Genomic DNA, 18,742 nt, shown 5'->3' on the forward strand with positions numbered 1-18,742 from the left:
CTACACAGCTGCAGAGAATGTCCTGAGCGTCCCTCTGTCTCCTCACATCAAGCACCATCTCCTCAGGGCATGACTCTTCCTGGAACCTGACCGGGCCTTATTCCCTTCCAGCCCTCCTCACCCCCACCCTGCTCAATGCCCTGAGGCCGATACATCCATCTTTCTGCACTCTCTGAAATATCCCATGCACTTTCTCACCTCTGAGCCTTCACACATTCTCTTCCCTTTCCATGGGATTACCTTCCCCAGTTCATCACCAGGTGAACTGTGTGTGACCTCCAGAGTGTACTCGTCACCCTCTCCTTGGAGACCTGCCTGACATCCCAGGTCAAGGTCCCTCCACCCTCCTCCACCAGCAGTGTGCGTATTTTCCTTCATAACATTTGACCAGGGAGTGGTGATTATTTGGTTAGGAGAGAGACTACTCCTTATTCCAGCTTTGGCTCTGCACATAGGAAAAGCTTTCTGGTTAATTGGTTAGAGTAGGGAAGAGAGGGAAATTGAGGCAGGGAAGGGACAATGAGAGACAGGATAAGGAGACCCAGGAACTGAGGAAGGACAAGGTAGCAATGCTCAGACAGGGAAAACATGCTAGCGAGACAAAACCTTAAGTGTACCATGGAAAGTCTTTTCAGGAATAAGTACATTTTCCCACTTAAGTCGAAAGTTTCACTTCTGCGCAGACCATTTCTCAGCTTATTTTTTGCCCTAGTGAGCCCTGATGCCCAATGGGCTTTCCCTGTTGTAAGTACCCTAGAATCCTCTTTAGACAAGCTTTTTCCTTAGACGCTATTCCTACATACTTCAAGCATGGAATCACTGTTTTCCCCGGAGTGATGCCTAAAACTTGTTTCTCTGTAGCCTGCAAAACCTCAAAAGTGGGGGAGGAAAGTTCTTAGTGTCGCTTTGAAAGGTTTTCACAATGCTAATTCACAGTTTCTGACTGTTATGATTAAGTGTCAACCCTTAAGGTTACACCTACTGAAGATAGCAAGCAGTTGCAAATATTTATCATGACACCAAGTCAGAAATCACACTGCAGCAATCCCACAAGAGAAATGCCTTCTAAAAATCTCTAATACAATACTGAGAAACCTTCTGTTTACGAAGCATTATTCGGGTTCCACAAATGGTCCCCAGAATTGGAGGTATCATCTACACAGTGGTTACAGTCCTCAACACAGGACTTTAGAGTTAGCAAGAGAGACATTGATCTTTCATGAAAAGATATACACATACCTCTTTATAGATGAAAAAAATGGTACTTTAGGGAGGAGAAAAAAGTCTCTAATTTTAAAAAATTTTCAACATGGTTAGCTTGTTATTTAAAAATATTAACACCAGACTTCTCAGTTAAGGTGGCAGACTGAATAGATGTTCCTAGTTTTGTTCCCTCTCCAAATCCCACTAATATACACCGCAGAAATTTTTTAAACGACCTAAATCCATAAGAACAGGATAACAGAAGAAGGGAAAACAGCAACAAAATTTGGAAGCCAAAAAGAAAATGTGCACAGATGTCAAGGGTAACCACCCAGGCTGGAGCAGTGTGACCAAGGACGTGCTGAGGGCTCTTGTGGCCAAGGTCCCTGCAGCCCCCAGACATAGTTTCTAATGGTGAGAAACTGTGAGGTCAGGACACTGGGATGAACCCATCTCAGGTTCGTGTGACCACGAGCTGACGAAGCTGCTGCTCTCCCCACCTTACCCTGCTTCACCCAGGAAGTGCTCTGCTTGGACCTACCTCTGAGGGCTAGAGGTAGGCAGTGGGAGCTTAGGAGCGGAATTACGGGGCGCTCACTCGGCAAGGCGTTCCCTTCACACGTCTGGGGCCCAACCCCTCCAGCTGCCCTGACACTTGCCTTCCCGTGCACAGCTTGTAACTCAGATTTCTCCTAAACAATACACAGAGTTGGTAACAACTTCTCTACAGACAGAAGCAGGGACATACATGAGCAGGTCAGACAGTGACTGCTTCTGTGGGGAGGAGCAGCCGTACAGGGAAGGTTCTCGCTCTGAGCCTGTGCACCCAGATGGCACCGTGATCCTTTAACCAGTACGTGTGTCGCACACATTCTTCCATAGTAAAGACATGTTCTACAGTAAAATAACTTAAGAGATTAATTCTAAATTTTAGAGGCGCTAATGTTATTCTCCAGGTTTAGGGGTGAACCCCGTCCCGTGTTCTTTTTCTTCAAAGTCTTGTACTTCATTTAACAGAGGAAAACATTATTTACCTTCATTTACCTTCATTAAGTCGCATCGCCATTTTGTAAGATTTCGGTATAGTGTCAGCAAAGACTTTGAGAATCTCCTTTGCATTTTTACAATTTCAGGCATAATTGTATCACCTCTTAAAAACTGACACGAAAACTAGATTAAATTAAGTCAAGGTTAGAAGTTCCACACTCTGGCTATGTCTGAGGTCTGGAGCCATCAGTCCCTCAAGAGGTGATGAAATGTAATGGGTGCAAGCTTGGGTGATCTGATTGTCAACTCTACTCATGGGAAACAGGTACTTACTTTCACCACCTCAATTTACCCATATATAAATGGGAATAATCATAGTATCTACTTCATTTTATAAGAGTTAATGAATTAAAATATGTAAAGCACAAAAAACAGTGCCTGGCATACAGAAGTACTCAATAAGGGCTAGCTGTTATTATTTGCACTATTATCGATAAGTGTCTGAATACACAATAACTGTCTTTCTGCAAGTGAAGTACTTTCCATCCAAAGGTACACAAGGGCCAGGTGTGGTGGCTCATGTCTATAATCCCAAAAGTATGGGAGGCTGAGGCAGGGAGGATCACTTGAGCCCAAGAGTCTGAGACTAGTCTGGACAACACAGCAAGACCCCATCTCTGCAAAAAATAAAAAAATTAGCCAGGCATGGTGGAATGTGCCTATAGTCCCAGCTACTTGGGAAGCTGAGGTAGGAGGATCGTTTGAACCCAGGAGTTCAAGGCTGCAGTGAGCTGTGGTCACACCACTGCCTCTAGCCAGGGAGACAGAGTGAGACTCTGCTTTAAAAAACACCTAAAAACCAGGTCCACTTGCTGGTTCAGTGGCCTTGCTGTAATCAGCCCTTCTCCTCCTGGTGCCCACAGCTATTTCCATCTCTCAGTCAGTCACTAATTGCAGATGCAAGTTTGGATGAAGCAGGTGGTATTTCTAAGAAGTCATTTAAGTCCTTTCACATTCAGGATTAAGGTAGGGGTCCCTAAAAGCAGCAAACTTAGCTTGCTGGTGGGCTGTCAAACAGCATAGCTGCCTCCTTCACCAGCCAGCATCCTAGGGGCCCCCTTGCAGTAGGTGAGTGATGACTCACTGCAGACATAGCTGGTCACATAGGTCTCAGGGGTACATGGTGGTACAGGGCAAGGAGCACTGGGAGAACTGGGTTCCAACAGTGGCTCTGTGTGACCCAGCAAAGGTCACTCAACCTCTCTGTGCCTAAGTTCCTCAGCCACAGAATCAGGCACATCATCCAGATTTCACATGCCCAGTTTCCAGGACTCTTAAATACCATATAATTAATGCAGGGGGAAAGGGAGGTCAGAGGAAGGGCAATGAGTCTACTAAAAACACAGCCTGTCATCCAAAGCTGACTTCAGTGTTAGTGCTGACTTGCCTGGGTTTCCCATCCCCTTGTCCAGGCAGGGCCCATAACAATGTTATCACTTTTTAAAACATATGCCTAAACTAGTTCCTATTCCAGACGATTGGCAGGTGCCCAGTTAATAGATTATTCCACCAGACAGTTGAATGCATTGGCCATTGATCAAACATGAGGTCACTGTAATCCTATGTGCTATAACTAGAAAAGCCTGACGAGAAACAATTGCCTCGTCCCTAGCAAATAGAAATCCATATTTCCACAACCCTAAATTTGTCCTTCTTGGTGTGTGGCTCAGGAGCAAAGGGAGATTTAGTTCAGGTCAAGTGGTTTTGCTCTTTTTGGCCCCCATATGTTGCGTATGTGACTGTCCATGCATGTTTCACATCAGCAAACCCCCAAGCAGATTCCAGCTGATCTACAGGAATTTCTGGCTACCACTGCCGGATCCTTGGTTTTTCTCCCAAACCTGCACAGTTGGAAAGAACAGATCAGGAGACTCCTTGTCCTAGCTATCTGATTCTTGTTTAATTTTACTCACATATGTTCAGTGGATATGGATAATATGAAGCACATGTACTTTTCTCAAAAAAAGAAAAAAGAAAGAGTCTAAGGAACACAGAGCCGTTATTACCAGAGGCTGTGACATCTTCCCAGCACACAGGCATTCACAGACAAAGCTATCCCTGCAGACCTGCTGCAGGTAAGACATGCACTCTAATTGTGCCACTGATTCATCCACACTCCTTTCAAGTATACAATGCCTCCCTGAGTAACTCCATGCCTTGCAAACAACAACAAAAAAAGAATCCAGGAGAAAAACTTTCAAAGCCCCAGTTTCTTTTGGGCTGCAACCCTTCCTTCCTTCCTTCTTCCCAAGAAGGTCTGACTGAACTTGCAACCTGCCCCGCCCTGGGCCGGGCGCTCCAGGCAGGCATTGTGCGATCCCTTGCCAACAGCAGCGTGTGCAGACAGAATACCTGAGAACCGCTGCCAAAACAGGAAGGTCGGCGCCTCTCTGGAGGGAGGCCTGGGGAGTGTCCGTCGCCCAGGCGATTGCGGAAAGAAGGGAAAGGGCTAGGGCTCCCCACACCTCCATCAAGGCTCCAGAGTCTTTCTCTTGTACTCTCTTCATTCAGTTTGACTCATTCTTCATTCACTCACTTAAACATACTGAGCAGCCACCCATAGCGAACCCTGTGCTGGTGTTTTGGGGGACACAGAGGTGATGGAGCTAAATCCTTGTCCTCAGGGCATTCTTGTGGTTGCCATAGGCCACTTGGGGGCAACCTGGCACCTGGAACTCCTGGAACCTCCAGTGGAACCACCGCTCTATAATCCCAGCCCTGATCCCACCAACAGGGTCCCTTAGACCACATCGCCACAAAAGCCAATGGAGGGTGTGCACAAGGGGACCGGGCAACGGACCCACCAGCCCAGCTCCATCTCAGCTCCATCTCTCCCTTAGCACCAGCAAGTGCTTCCAGATTCTGGTCCAGTTTCGGGTCTCAAGAATTTGTCTTATCACAGCCAGTTGGTAACTGGCATATGCTGAGCTTAGATCTAGCAAATGAATAAACTTTGCAAGACTAAGTCATCTATGCTGCCCACTTCCGGATCCTCCAGAAACCTGCTCATTACCAGGGTCTGCAATTTAACAAGTATCTAACTAGACAGTAACTAACTTATATATATAACGGAAAAATTTTTGGTTTACTAGGAGGTATGAGGGCAGCAACAGGAAGGACCCCAGGATGGACCAGAAACGCCCCTAACAGTAGCTCATCCCAAGAATCCAGCCACAGATAGAGAAAGCGAGAAAGGGGGAAAGAGATCAAATCCAGAAAATAAGAGGGGGGAGGGGGTAAGGAGTCAGAAAGAGATGGCAAGGAAGAAAAAAAATAAGATAGGAAAAGTCTAAAAGAGGCATGAAATTTTACTTGCTGCTTCCTGTTTCTTTTACTGTGGCCACAAATTCCAGTAGGTTTGCTGCCCCCACCAGGGGCCCTGGGATCCCTGAGTATTTCTGAATTAACACAACTTTTGAAGAACCATCCAAGAAAGTGGCAGCAATTCTCACCTGTGCTGGGGTCAGGTTGCCTGTGGCCAGCAAGGTGGCAGCCGAAGGCTGAGCAGCCTGCCACCCAACTGGCCTCACTCCTGTGTTCTCCAGGAAGAGGGTGCCACCTGAGGACCTGGAGAGAAGAGGCCCATCCTGCTTGGCACTCTTCCCCATCTGACTTGGGCCTTGGATTTGGTCCTGGCCGGCTGAGCTTGTCTCCAGCTTCTCTTCCTGGTTGCACTTGGGAAATGTGTTTCAACCACCTCGGTACCTGGTCCTCACAGTCCTCATCTCCTGCCTCCCCATCAAAGGCTCAGCTGTAACCCAGATAGTTCTAACCAGGTATGAGAGGGCCCCTTGATCTGAAAGGAGAAAGGTAGCAGCAAGAGATCTACCGCCTTTTTCCCAGGGCATGCCGGAGCCAGGGAGTGCCTGGGAGCACCAGGAAACAGCGCTATGGAGTCAGATGACTCTGGGTTCACATCTTGGCTGAGCCACTTACTGTGCAATTTTGGAAAAGTTGCATAACCTCTTTGGGACTTTGCCTTCCTTGCCTGCAAAATTGGAATAATCACCTCACCCACCCGACTGGGTTGTTTCAAGGATAAACAGAATGATATATGCAAAGTGGCTTACACAGAGTTGGTGCTCCATTACATTGCTTCTCCTGCATCCCTGCAGCCAAACAGCAGGTGTGTGCTGCACGGGTGCCCCGCAGCTGAGAACAGGCAACTGAGAGGTACAGAGGAAAGCAGAGTCCTTGCATTGGGGCTAAGACTTCCAGGCCCTGCCCTGAGCCTGCACCCTGAGTGACAGGGTTGACAGTCTTGTACCTGAGTTCTGCCAGCCTGCAAGCTGAGATGCCTGGCCTTATCCCATTTTGGTTTGTCCTTTAGTGCAGATGACAGAGCAGGGGCCACAGGGGGGGAGGGTGCCAGGCCAGGCATCCTAGCCTTGACTGCACACTGGGACCACCTGGAGTTCTTTAAAATACAGACCACAGCCCCGCCCCAGAGGTACTGACTTACAAGGATTGGGATTCCTTTTTTCCCACCATGAGGCTGCCTTGGTGATTCTGATATGCAGACAGGGCTAAGAACCCAAGGAATAAGAGGCTGTGCCCTCATTCATCAGCTACTCTGAGACTTTGCTTCTCTTTGCTGGACCGGGAAAGAGACTGGATACTGGGGCTTGGCTTCATGCAACTGACTTCAGGTCGCTGTTCCTGCAGCTGTGAGTGGGGAAAACAGCCCTGCCAGGAAAAGCCATTCCTGAGTTCCCGTGAGAGCGTATGCAAGAGCCCTTGCCGCACGGCACCCCGCCCCGCCCACAAGTGAAACATAAATGCCAGGACACCACAGACCGCTCCACACAAAGGAGTTCATGTCTCCTCCCAGGACCTTCATGGCAGACAGGAAGGGTTGAGCCAGCGGTCCCAGGACAGGGCTCTCCAGCCCTCAGAGGCCAGAAAACAAAGTGAGAATCATGACTCCACACAGAGGCGGCTCTGGGCACTGCCTAACTCACAGCGCTGGAGCACAGGCCCGCAAAGCCAGGCGAGATGCCGCCTACCGCGGGGGAAGGGACCCACGAGGAAGGCTCAGGGAGACGCCAGCCAGGAAGAAGATTCTACACAATCACAGTGGCAGTTAGACTGCTGTCCTCACGTTAGGAGGAGAAAGGGGTCCCTGGGAAGGGGGACCCGGGCAGATGTTCCACAGTGGGGGCGCTGGGGCGGAAGGGGCCACGCGGCCCGGCATCACCACCTTTCACTCTGCACGAGTATCTGCTGAGCAGCCACCGTGTGCCGGTGCAGGCTCGGAGTTCCCAGGGCGGCACAAACACGTGGGTGCTCATGACAGCCTGAACGGGGACAGCCACATGAGGAGAGTCTGGGTGTGCTCCTGGGTACGGAGTATTAATTTTTAGCTTGCCCACAAAACTCCAAATGCTTGGAATTTTGTCAGAGGTTTTTTTTTTTTTTTTTTTTTTTAATATACATATAAAAGTGAAAAATACTTCTTCTGGTGAATTAAATTCCTTCTTAACAAATATGGCTCCTCTGCTTCCAAATCAGCACACTGTCCCCACATGCTCAGCCCAGCCCAGGGCTTCACCCACTCCCACAGCACAAGTGACTTCATCTCCACCCCAACCGCACCACCGAGCCCCAGTCCATCTCCAAGCCATCTCTGCTTGGGCCGTGCTCATGCCCTCCCCTGGCCTCGCTGTCCCCCTACTCTGATCCGGCTGCCAAGGCCCTCCCGACCCTCAGGCCTGGTGTCAGCCTCCTCCCCACCCCATCTCTCTTCCTCCTGCCCTTTCCCACCCAGAGGCACCCGTCCCCATGGCTCTCCTGAGTCACCACTGCAGCCTCTCAAGTGACTCTCCTGCCTCCATTCTTCATCCCCATCCCAAGTCGTTTTCCATACTGGGGCCCGAGCCATAACGCTGATGTCAGGTCTCCTGCTGCCCCAAGACGAAGCCGAGCCCCTCAGTGAGGCCAACAAGGGCTATCACGAGCAGGCTGTGCCCGCCTCCCTGTCAGTCTCCTCACACCCTGAGCTCCCTCAGGTCTTTGCATGGCTGCTCCCCCTTCTTCTTCTGCTAACTCCTGCACTCAGCACTCAGCACAAACGCATCTCTCTGTCAGTGCCTCTCTGCACTGACAGCCCCAGGGAGCCCCAGGCGCCCTGTGCAAACCCCTTACCCACTTGTCACCATGTGGTAACTTGTCCATGTCTCCGTACACTAGGAGCAGTTAAAGTGAATGAAACGCCATGGCATGTAGTAACCTGGATAAATCTCAAAAATACATTGGGCAAGAGAAGCAAATCGCAAAATCGTTCGTTCATTCGCCCTTCAAATATTTAGCAAATGAAAAGACCCACGAAGTATGACAAAATGTATGTAAAATTCTCAAACACAAAACAATAGTAGACATCGTGGTCAAAAAATAAAAAAAACATGGGAGGACCAGCCTCAGGATAGGGGAGAGGAGGAGAGGAGGGGTAGGTAAAAGTAGGACTTAAACTGTATCTGCTAATGCTCTATTTACTTTTGTTTTAATAGATCTGTGAAGCAAAACTGGCACAATATTACCCATTACATTTGGCTGGTGAATACATGGGTATCTGCTATATTATTTTCCTGTATATTTGAAATATTCCATTGGTACATTTTTAAAACTTTTAACAAGGAACCAGAGTCTCAAATGCCCTCACTGACGTTCCGAGGGCCTACATGGGCCTGGCTGCCACGCCGTAGGAAGGTAACCGGGAGACATAAATATGATTTTTATCCTTGTTTTCACTGATGAGAAAACTGAGACTCAGAATATCTAAGATTGCTAGAGACCACACAGAAATCCTGGTTTTCAGACCATGTCTTCTTCATGTGCAATTCTTACGAACTACTTCATCCAAGAGCAAAAACTTAGGTCCAACAGAACGTGGTGAAGAGAATTCCAGAAGTGGAGGCAGGGCTGTATTTATAAATCAGTGAGCAGACACTTTTGGAGGGAGAGAATTGCTCAGAAAGGAGCAGAGTTGGAGATATAACTAAATGGGTAATTTCGGAATGGACCATGAAGCTCAGTGAATGAAAACCAAACGGGTTTGGATTCCATCCTATAGCAATAAAAAGCCACTGAAGATGTTTCAGCTGGAGAGAAACAGAAACAAAGCACTGTTTTTGGAAAAGTGACCTGGCTTTGCTGTACAGGTGTTGGTCGCCCTTAGGAGACAGTGGGGCCAACCGGAGGGAAGCTCCTCAAAGGATAAATTGATATTTGGAAGTCATCTGAGTGGCCAGAGAAGAAACGACATTGCAGATGGAAGGTGAGAGGCATGGAACTGAAAGGACAGGAGCGCCTAAGCTGGTTGGAGAAATAAAAGTCACTTTCCAAGTTTTCCAGGTGTAGGAAATGGTGACAGGCATTCAGAAGACAAGCTAATTATTTGTTCATTGATTATTTGGGGTAGGGGGTGGAGATCAGGGGAAGAAGAGGGTAAGTAAAGGGAGGAGGGGAAAATCGAGGACTTTAGCTTTGCTTGTCTTTAGTTCGGGGTGGTGCCCAGACAGCCAGGTAGAGAGCCAGCAGGAGTTGGTGATATAGGATCTAAGTTCCAGAAAGCTGTCAGGGCATAGGAGAGCCGCCAGGGCACAGGGGTGGTGGAAGGCTATCTGTCAGGAGAGGGGCAGAAAGTCATCACTGACAGCAGAGGACTGAGGCCTGGGGTCCCCCTTGTCCACATCAGGGGACAGGAAGACCAAGAAGAGAGCCAAGAGAGTATCCTGTCACAGAAGTAACAAGAGTAGATGGTTTCAAATCAGCATAGGTGGTCAACAGGACCAAAGGTGTCACATATAAGAAATGAGTAAATTCCCTGGATTTGGAGATGGAGGGTCACTGGGACCTCAGATAGAGCAATCTCGGGCAGCAGCAGTGGGAGAGTCGGGCATGTTTGCTCCACCCCCTTTATAGCTCCCGGGCAGTGACCTCGGCCTCACAGCCAAGCATGAGCCCCTCTCTCAGCCAGCAGAAGCAGCGCCCACCTGCTGGATTCAGCGTGAGCTGGACCCGTGCCTGGCCCTGCCGTGCACCAGTGGCAGAGTGCCACGGCAGGGCGCAGTGGGCCATGTGAGGGTACTACAGACAGAGGCCAGTCCACCGTCTTCCTAGAGAACCAAAAAATTAAGCTTGGAGATGCATGATTTCATTTTTAAATGCAGAACATAGAATTCAAATGTACCACATGTTACTTTATTTTCTAAAATGTATTTTCTCTATATTTGCCTGACTTCTATGGCAATAAGATCGTTTTGGCATGACACTCGTCTTACATAAACGAAAATATGAGCCAACAAAATGGCATTTTAGGAGCTTTAAGCCAAACAAATGCTTGAGAGTGTCTTGTTTAAATTAAGTTGTCATGCTATTTAGCTTTTTACAGTAATGAAGCTCCGTGTCTTCCCAGAGCCTTGTGCAATGAAGCTTGTTTTAGGAGGACAGGACGTGGAGAAAGGAAGAGGGGCCCAGGCTGCCACCCTGCCACTCTGCGGGCTATGGAGCCGGGAGGTGAGGAAATGGGGGCGATGAAGAAGACCCACTGTTACAGGAAGTTTGGAGATGAAATGGGAGACGTGACGCAGAGAGAGGATGGCAGAGGGAGACAGCTTGAGACAGAGGGACCCAGGGGAGGGAAGGATGTGCCGGGTGAAAAATATCAGACTAATGAAAGTCTGCGCCCTGGCTGTGAAGCCCCAGCCCCTTCTCCATCCTCTACCCTGCTCCCAGAACTGGGTAGCCAGGCATGTCCCTGGAAGGAGGCTGGAGAGCTCTGCTCTAGAGAACACCAACTGCACCATAGGAAAGACCTGCAGAAACTGACATTCAGGAGACTTCCAACAAAACATGCCACTTTGCTATAGGATCACCCTACAGTGATGCCTGTCCCCCACAACTGCCACCCACTGGGGCTGTGCGCAGAACTACTAATCAGCCCTGTGCTGCCTCCTCCATCAACATGGATGAACCACCAAGAGCCACCAGGTGTTTGAAGAGAGCTGGCAGAAATTAACAGGACGAACAAAACAAGATCATAGTAGGGGGAAAATCCTGGGGAAAAAACTGGGCAAACTAGAGAGCAAAGGAAAATTATGAACAAAAATAAAATTACCCTTATATTTTATAGCCTGAAAGAGTCAGAAGGAAGCATTATATCTGTGAAACAAGCACAGGATGTGATTTTAAAATTAACAATTGGGGAACAACCAAGAGCTCTTGGAAACGAAAGATAACCAAAACAAAAAATTCAGTAGAAACGCTGCTTAGAAAGTTGAAGAAATCTCCCACAAAGTAGGGAGGGGGAAAAAAGAGATGAACTATACAAGAGAAAAGATTAAGATATTAATAATAGTAACAGAATGTTCAAACCAGACGCTCCGGCAGCTTACTGATCGGAATTCAAGAAGAAAACAAATCAAAAACCAAAGAAAAGCGGTGCACGGTGGCGCATGCCTGTAATCCTAGCACCCGAGAAGGCTGAGGCAGGAGGATTGCTTGAGGCCAGGAGTTTGAGGTTGCTGTGAGCTAGGCTGACACCATGGCACTCTAGCCCAAGGTGACAGAGTGAGACTCCATCTCAAAAAAAAAAAGCGGCGTCACATTTCCTCCTGGTGGAGGTAGAGAGGGCATAACCTTCCCTCTATGGGGCCCCTTCAGGCCTCCCTGGGTATGGGGGCAGCCCGGAACAGGGGGAACCTGAGGAGTTCTTAATATCATAGTCTTGCTTGGCTCTGTACGAGCCTTGCACCTCTGAGGATTCTCCAATAAATAAAAGAAAGTTTTTACATACAGTAAAAAAAAGAAAGAAAGAAATAGAGAAAACAAACAAGAAGAAATTGTCAAATAAATTCAAAATCCCAAACTGAACATGTCCAGGCCAATGAATAAAAATTGTCATTATGAAATTTAGACCATCAAGGGTAAAGGGAAGATTCTTAGCACTTTGAGGAGAAACAAAGTCATCTGCCAAGAACAGAAGTCAGAACAGCACCAAACTCCTAGATGCCACTGAGTGCTAGATACAAAGACAAAGACACCATAACTTCAGAATTCTATGGGAAAGTTATTTTCTTTTTTTTTATTTCAGCATATTACCGGGGTACAATTGTTTAGGTTACATATATTGCCCTTGCCCCACCTGACTCAGAGTTTCAAGCATGTCCATCCCCCAAAGAGTACACACCGCACCCATTAGTAGTGTATATACCCATCCCCTCCTCCCCTCTCCCACCTGCCCGATACCCGATGAATGTTATTACTACATGTGCACTGAAGTGTTGATCAGTTAATACCAATTTGCTGGTGAGTACATGTGGTGCTTGTTTTTCCATTCTTGTGATACTTCACTTAGTAGAATGGGTTCCAGCTCTACCCAGGATCATACAAGAGATGCTAGATCACTATTTTTTTTGTGGCTCGGTAGAACTCCGTGGTATACATATACCACATTTTATTAATCCACTCATGTGTTGATGGGCACTTGGGTTGTTTCCACATCTTTGCAATTGTGAATTGTGCTGCTATAAACAGTTGAGTGCAGATGTCTTTTTTACAGAATGTCTCTTGTTCTTTTGGACAGATGCCCAGTAATAGGATTGCTGGATCAAATGGTAGTTCTACTTGTAGCTCTTTGAGGTATCTCCATATTGCTTTCCACAGAGGTTGTACTAGTTGGGAAAGTTATTTTCAATATAGATTTTGATATCTCCTGCCAATCTCATGTGAAGGTAGAAAAGGGACATTTTCTATCATAGACAGAAGATGATGATCTGGGATCCAGACAACAGGGATCCACACCTGGGAGCTGTGACAGCAAGAACCAGCACACAGCTGGGATCCAGGCTGGGGACTATCCATCCAGGGGAAGGAAGGCTGGAGACAAGCTCCAAGGAGAAAAATATAACATAAGGAGCACTGGGAAAATACCAGTGAGTATTGGAAAGCTCTAGGGAGCATTTTTTTAAAGCGGTAATAAAACCCTAGAAAATAAAAAAATAAAAATAATGAAGTAGAATGAGTTGAGTGGTGGCCCTTGAAAAATGCATTCATGTCCTAACCCAAAGACTGTGAATGTGGAAAAAGGGTCTTTGCAGAAATACTGAAATTAAGGATATCCAGGTAAGATCAGCCTGGAGCTACTCCCTGGGAGCCTTTGAAGGAAGTGCTGTCCTGCCTTGATTTCAGATTTCTAGAAGTGCCTTGATTTCAGACTTCTAGCCTCCAGAACTGGGAGAGCATGAATTTCTGTTGTTTTAAGCCACCACGGTTGTAGTAATTTGTTATGGCAGCCCTGGGAAACTAATACATGGAGTAAGTTTAATTTCAGGAAAAGCTGGAAGATATACAAGAAAGAAGCAATCAGAGTACAATTTGTCTCAAAAATGAATATTTTTATGTATAAGTATTACTTCCATTACATACAAAACTCAATTTTAAAAGGACAGATGATATATTACAAAAAAGTTTTCAACATATCTAAGTCTAGCACTAATAAAAGCTAAACAAATATTTGTTTTGTGTTGAATTAATTCTAAGGTAGAAGACCTTCTATAAATCATTAAAAAGACAACCTCATGGAAAAACAGGGAAAAATTATGGACAATTCAAAGAGAAGGCAATACAAGTGGCCATAAAAATATGAAAAAAAAAATCATCCTCATTAATGATTCCAGAAAAGCAAATTTAAAAAAAAAGATTACATTTTTGCCTATCACATGGCAGGAATTTAAAAGATTGAGTATATCCAACATTTTCCAAGGTTTGGGGAATCAGTGACTCTCGTCTACTGCTACTGGGAGTTCAGAATGGACTGACATTATTGGAGGACAATTTGGCAGAAAATTTAGAACGTGTTTCACCTTTATCCTATGCGTTCCATTTAAAAGCCTTGATCCCGCAGAAATGAGCTCCAACTTTGTGCAGGATTTCACATCAGCAATATTTGTATTATCATAGCAACAAACTGAGGGAAAATCTAATATCCACCAAAAAGTTAATTTTTAACTATAAAGTATTTTAAATCTATAATATGGAATACTATGCAGGTGTTTTAAAAACATGAGGGAATCCTAAATGGACTTACATCGAAGGATCCCATGATATAAGAGTAGGGGAAGGGAAAGTAGCCAAACAATGTAATGTAAAACATTTGTGTAATGTAATGACATGTAATGACATTTTTACAAAGAACTAGGCTGTTTGTGTTTATGTACATGCACATGTGCTTGCACGTGTATAGAAAATAAACTGGAAAGATATGTACCAATGTCTCTCTGAGGAGTAGGGGTGGGAGAAGGCAATGAGGGGAGAAAACTTCCACTTCATAAATTTTAAGATTTAAAAAATTTTTGCAATATAAGAACATTTATTTTGCCTTTAAAATAAAGAGAAACATAGAGTTTGACTTAAGTGTATTTAAGATTTTTTTTCTGGTTTTAAAATTCACTATTGTACTTTTAAAATGTGCCTGCAAACTCTTTGATACTTCTCCATTCAAAAGGTTGAAACTAATTCTCCTTCCTTTGATTGAGGGCCAGACTTAGTGACTCACTCTAATGCATAGATGACGTGGAAGTTCTGCTGTGTGGCTTCTGAGGCTAGATCATAAAAAAGGAAAGCTTTCATCTTTTCTCTCTCTTTCTCTGATTATTTGCTCTGGGGTAAGCCAGTCACCCTGTGTCTGGAGGTCACTAAAGGGGCACTCAGGAAAGGACCACACAGAGAGAAACTGAGGCCTCCTAACAACAAGTGATACCAGCTTGCCAGTGAGATCCTCTATCTCCAGTCAAGCCTTCAGATGACTGCAGCCGACTGTCACTAATGGACTCCCATGAGACACCCCAAGCCAGAACACCACCCAAGTCACCCCCAAATTCCTGGTGCACAGAAAGGGCCAGAGATAATAAATGTTCATTGTTGTTTTATGCCACTAAGTTTTGAGGAAATCTGTTTGACAGCAAGAGATAACTAATACATGTACCAATCTTCCCCTAGAAAGAAGTGGAGAAACTGAGTGAAAGAGGAAACTTTCATTTTTTATATTTTTACATTATACATTTCAGGATTGTTGGGATTTATTTCTAGTCTTTTATATTTAAAGAAAGGGAAAGAAATAGGTTAGTCTTAAATGTACTTACAATTTTTTTTTTTCTGATTTTAAAAGTAACACTAGTGAAAAGGGACAAAGTCAAAGGACAGACACTACCCAACTTCAGTACTTACTATAGGGCTACAATGATCAAGACAGTGTGGTATTGGAGAAAGAACGGAAAAATATACCAAAGGAACAGAAAAGAGAGCCCAGAAATAGACCCATAGGAATATAGTCAACTCTTACTTGACAAAGGCACAAAGGCAATTCAATGGAGACAGGATGGTCTTTTCAACAAATGGTGCTGGAACAACCAGACATCCACATGCAAGAAACCAAAAAAAATTAATCTACACACTCACCTTACAACCTTTACAAAAAATCAACTCAAAATGGATCATAGACTTAAAATGTGAAACATAAAACTTCTAAAAGATAACATAGGAGAAAATCCAGTTGACTTTAGGTTTAGCAATGAGTTTTTGGGTACAACACTCAAAGCACGAACCATGAAAAAATTCATAAGTTAGACTTCATTACAATTAAAAACTTCTGCTCTGCAAAAGATACTGTTAGGAAAATGAAAAGACAAACCACAGACTTGGGAGAAAATATTTACAAAACACATATCTGATAAAGGGCTTGTATCCAAAGTAGACAAAGAACACTTAAAACTCAACAGTAAGAAAACAAACAACCCAATTTTTTAAAAGGGCAAAAGATGTAGACAGACACCTCAGCAACGGTGATATACAGAAGGCAAATAAGCATACAAAAATACGCTCCATATCATTTGTCATTAGGGAATTGCAAATTAAAACAAGAATGAAATACTACTGCACACCTATTAGAATGGCAAAAAAAAAATCCAAGAAACAAAAAACAGACAATACCAAATGCGGGCAAGGATGTGGAGAAACAGAAACTCATTTGTTGCTGGTGGAAATGCACAATGATACAGCCACTTTAGGAGCCAGTTTGAGTTTTTTTACAAAGGTGAAAAAAAGTTTTACCATGTGATCCAACAATCACGTGTCTAGATTGTATTTATCCAAATAAGTTGAAAATGTATCCTCAGAAAAACTTGAACATAGATGTTTGTAACAGTTTTATTCATAATTGCCAAAAACTGGAAGCAACCAAGATGTCTTTCAGTAGGTGAATTAATAAATAAACTGTGATACATTCAGATAATGGAATAATATTCAGTGATAAAAGAAATGAGCTATTGAGCCACAAAAAGACATGGAGGGACCTTCTGTGTATATTCCTAAGTGAAAGAAGGCAATCTGAAAAGGCTACATACTATATGATTCCAACTATATGACATTCTGGAAAAGACAGAGGAGGGTGAGAAAGGGTATATAGGAACTTCTGTACTATCTGCTCAATTTTCTGTAAATCTAAAATTGCTCTAAAAACCAATCTATACTCATTTTTAAATGAGTTTTAAAAAAACTCTAATCAATTGAAGGAAGAATAGAAGATAATACAGCCATACATAGTCTCAATAGAAAGATAATCACAGTTAACACTTAGGCACAGTTCCTTCTAGTCTTTTTTCAAATGTCTATATATATTTTCTTTTTTTTGAGAGTTGAAATCATTCTGCTAAATTCATTCTGAAGGTTTACAGTTTGGTTTCAGTTGGATTTTTAACCGCAAAGAAAGTAGCCCATATAAGACATCAGTGATACCAAAAACAGATTCTAGAGGGGCCAGTTGCTATGGGAATGATTAAAAATAAATTTCATTTCACACTACACCCTGCTAATGTATTGACCAGAAGGAAAGAGAAATATTTGGAGTAACTTAAAAGAGTAGCCAAGAAAACTTCTAATCAAGAAGAAGGAAAATACATCAGCCTGGTGCAAGGTTTCCAAGAGGCCAGCAGTATCGCCCTGCAACTTAACTAATCCCGCTCTTTCAGCAACCACGCCAGTGGCAGGGAAAAGCACCTGGCAATCAAGGACCAGACTGGACTCTCTCTCTCCTTCACTGATAGTCTGACAGCCAAAGGCCAGTAAGTTTCCTTTAGTTTGTGGGCTATCTGTGCAGAGTGGTGCAGCACCAGGAAAAAAATCGCCCTTTCCCTCCAATAGAGACGCTCCAAATGTTTAGCAAGCTGCAAGGCCCTGGCTGCAGGTGGTCAGCAGCCACATTGCAGGTGGCCAACACCACATTGGCCCTTAGCACTGGAGTAGGTCCAGGCCACTGGGTGGGGCAGTCTAGGGGTTTTTGAAGAGGGACCAGGATGCCAGAAGGCAGGGAGTGACAATTTTCCAACAGAAGAAATTTTACATATGAGGAAGTAGTAAGGCCAGATCAGTGTGAACCAACTGAATTCTGACTTTCCTACAACCAACATTTTTATAAAAACCTGTTTAGACATAGCAGGGGCAGCCTCAGAGGGGAAAAGGACAGTTGCTGTCACAAAAAGACCACACGTGGTGTGAAAACAGAAATAGCTCAGCTTTAGCATCAAATGGATCTATTTTCAAATCCCAGCTCTGCCATTCATCACCACAAACTATATAATATTTTAGCCCCAGTTTCCTCATCTGTAAAATGGGTATAATTGTTCTTATCTCAAGAGGTTACAGTAAGGATTAATATAAGCCATGAAAAGTGCCAAGCACAGTGCCTGGCACATAGCGAGTACTCAGTGAAATGCAGTTGCCACGACAGCCGCCACCATCATCACAGGGTATTGTCTGTGCTGCAGATTTTTTAAAAAACACAGTTGGTCGCCTCAGCTCCCATTCCTCGTCCACATTCCAGTGTAGATGCCTGGTCATGACTGCCATATTAAAGACAGAATCCCTGCAGTAGTTATACCAGTAGTTATACCAAGTAGTTATCGTTTTTCTATAACATCCCAGGAATAGTTCTGTACTCCAGACAAAAGCAAAGACTTTTGATGCTGAACCAACTCAAACCACAAAGCTACAAAGTTATGGACACTCTGGTAATAGCCTCTCACTCATGGCATAAGAATTTAGGATTAGAGTTGCCAGGCATCCTGAAGGATGAGAAAAACCCAGGGTTAGATGAAACAGTGATTGGCTGCAAATATATGGTGCCATTTCCAAATGATACGAAACTATACCTGGCTGCTTATTTTCTTTGAGCTTACTTAATGGATTCATATTTTTATTTGGAAAAAAATTTAACATCGAAAACTATAAATAATCAAACATATATCTGTCCCCATCTCCCAGAAATGACAGTTGTTAACATTTGTTATATTTACATCAAGTCCTTTAAAAAAAACAAAAATGATATAAACTATGACAGATAAAATTAAAGTCTATTTTATTCCCTGCCCACATAACTATTTCTTGCCCACTCTCCCAATCACTGTTATGAATTTGATATTTATTCATCCAGTTCTGCCTT

General features: G+C 44.5%; 1 protein-coding gene across 1 annotated transcript in view; it reads right to left on the bottom strand.

Moving 5' to 3' along the window:
• The window catches only part of SLC12A8 (solute carrier family 12 member 8), a 124,520-nt gene that overhangs the window by 76,079 nt on the left and 29,699 nt on the right, over nt 1–18,742 (bottom strand). The gene's annotated exons all lie outside the window — the stretch shown is intronic.

The sequence above is a fragment of the Microcebus murinus genome, chromosome 1, assembly GCF_040939455.1.
Source record: "Microcebus murinus isolate Inina chromosome 1, M.murinus_Inina_mat1.0, whole genome shotgun sequence".
Lineage (NCBI taxonomy): Eukaryota > Metazoa > Chordata > Mammalia > Primates > Cheirogaleidae > Microcebus > Microcebus murinus.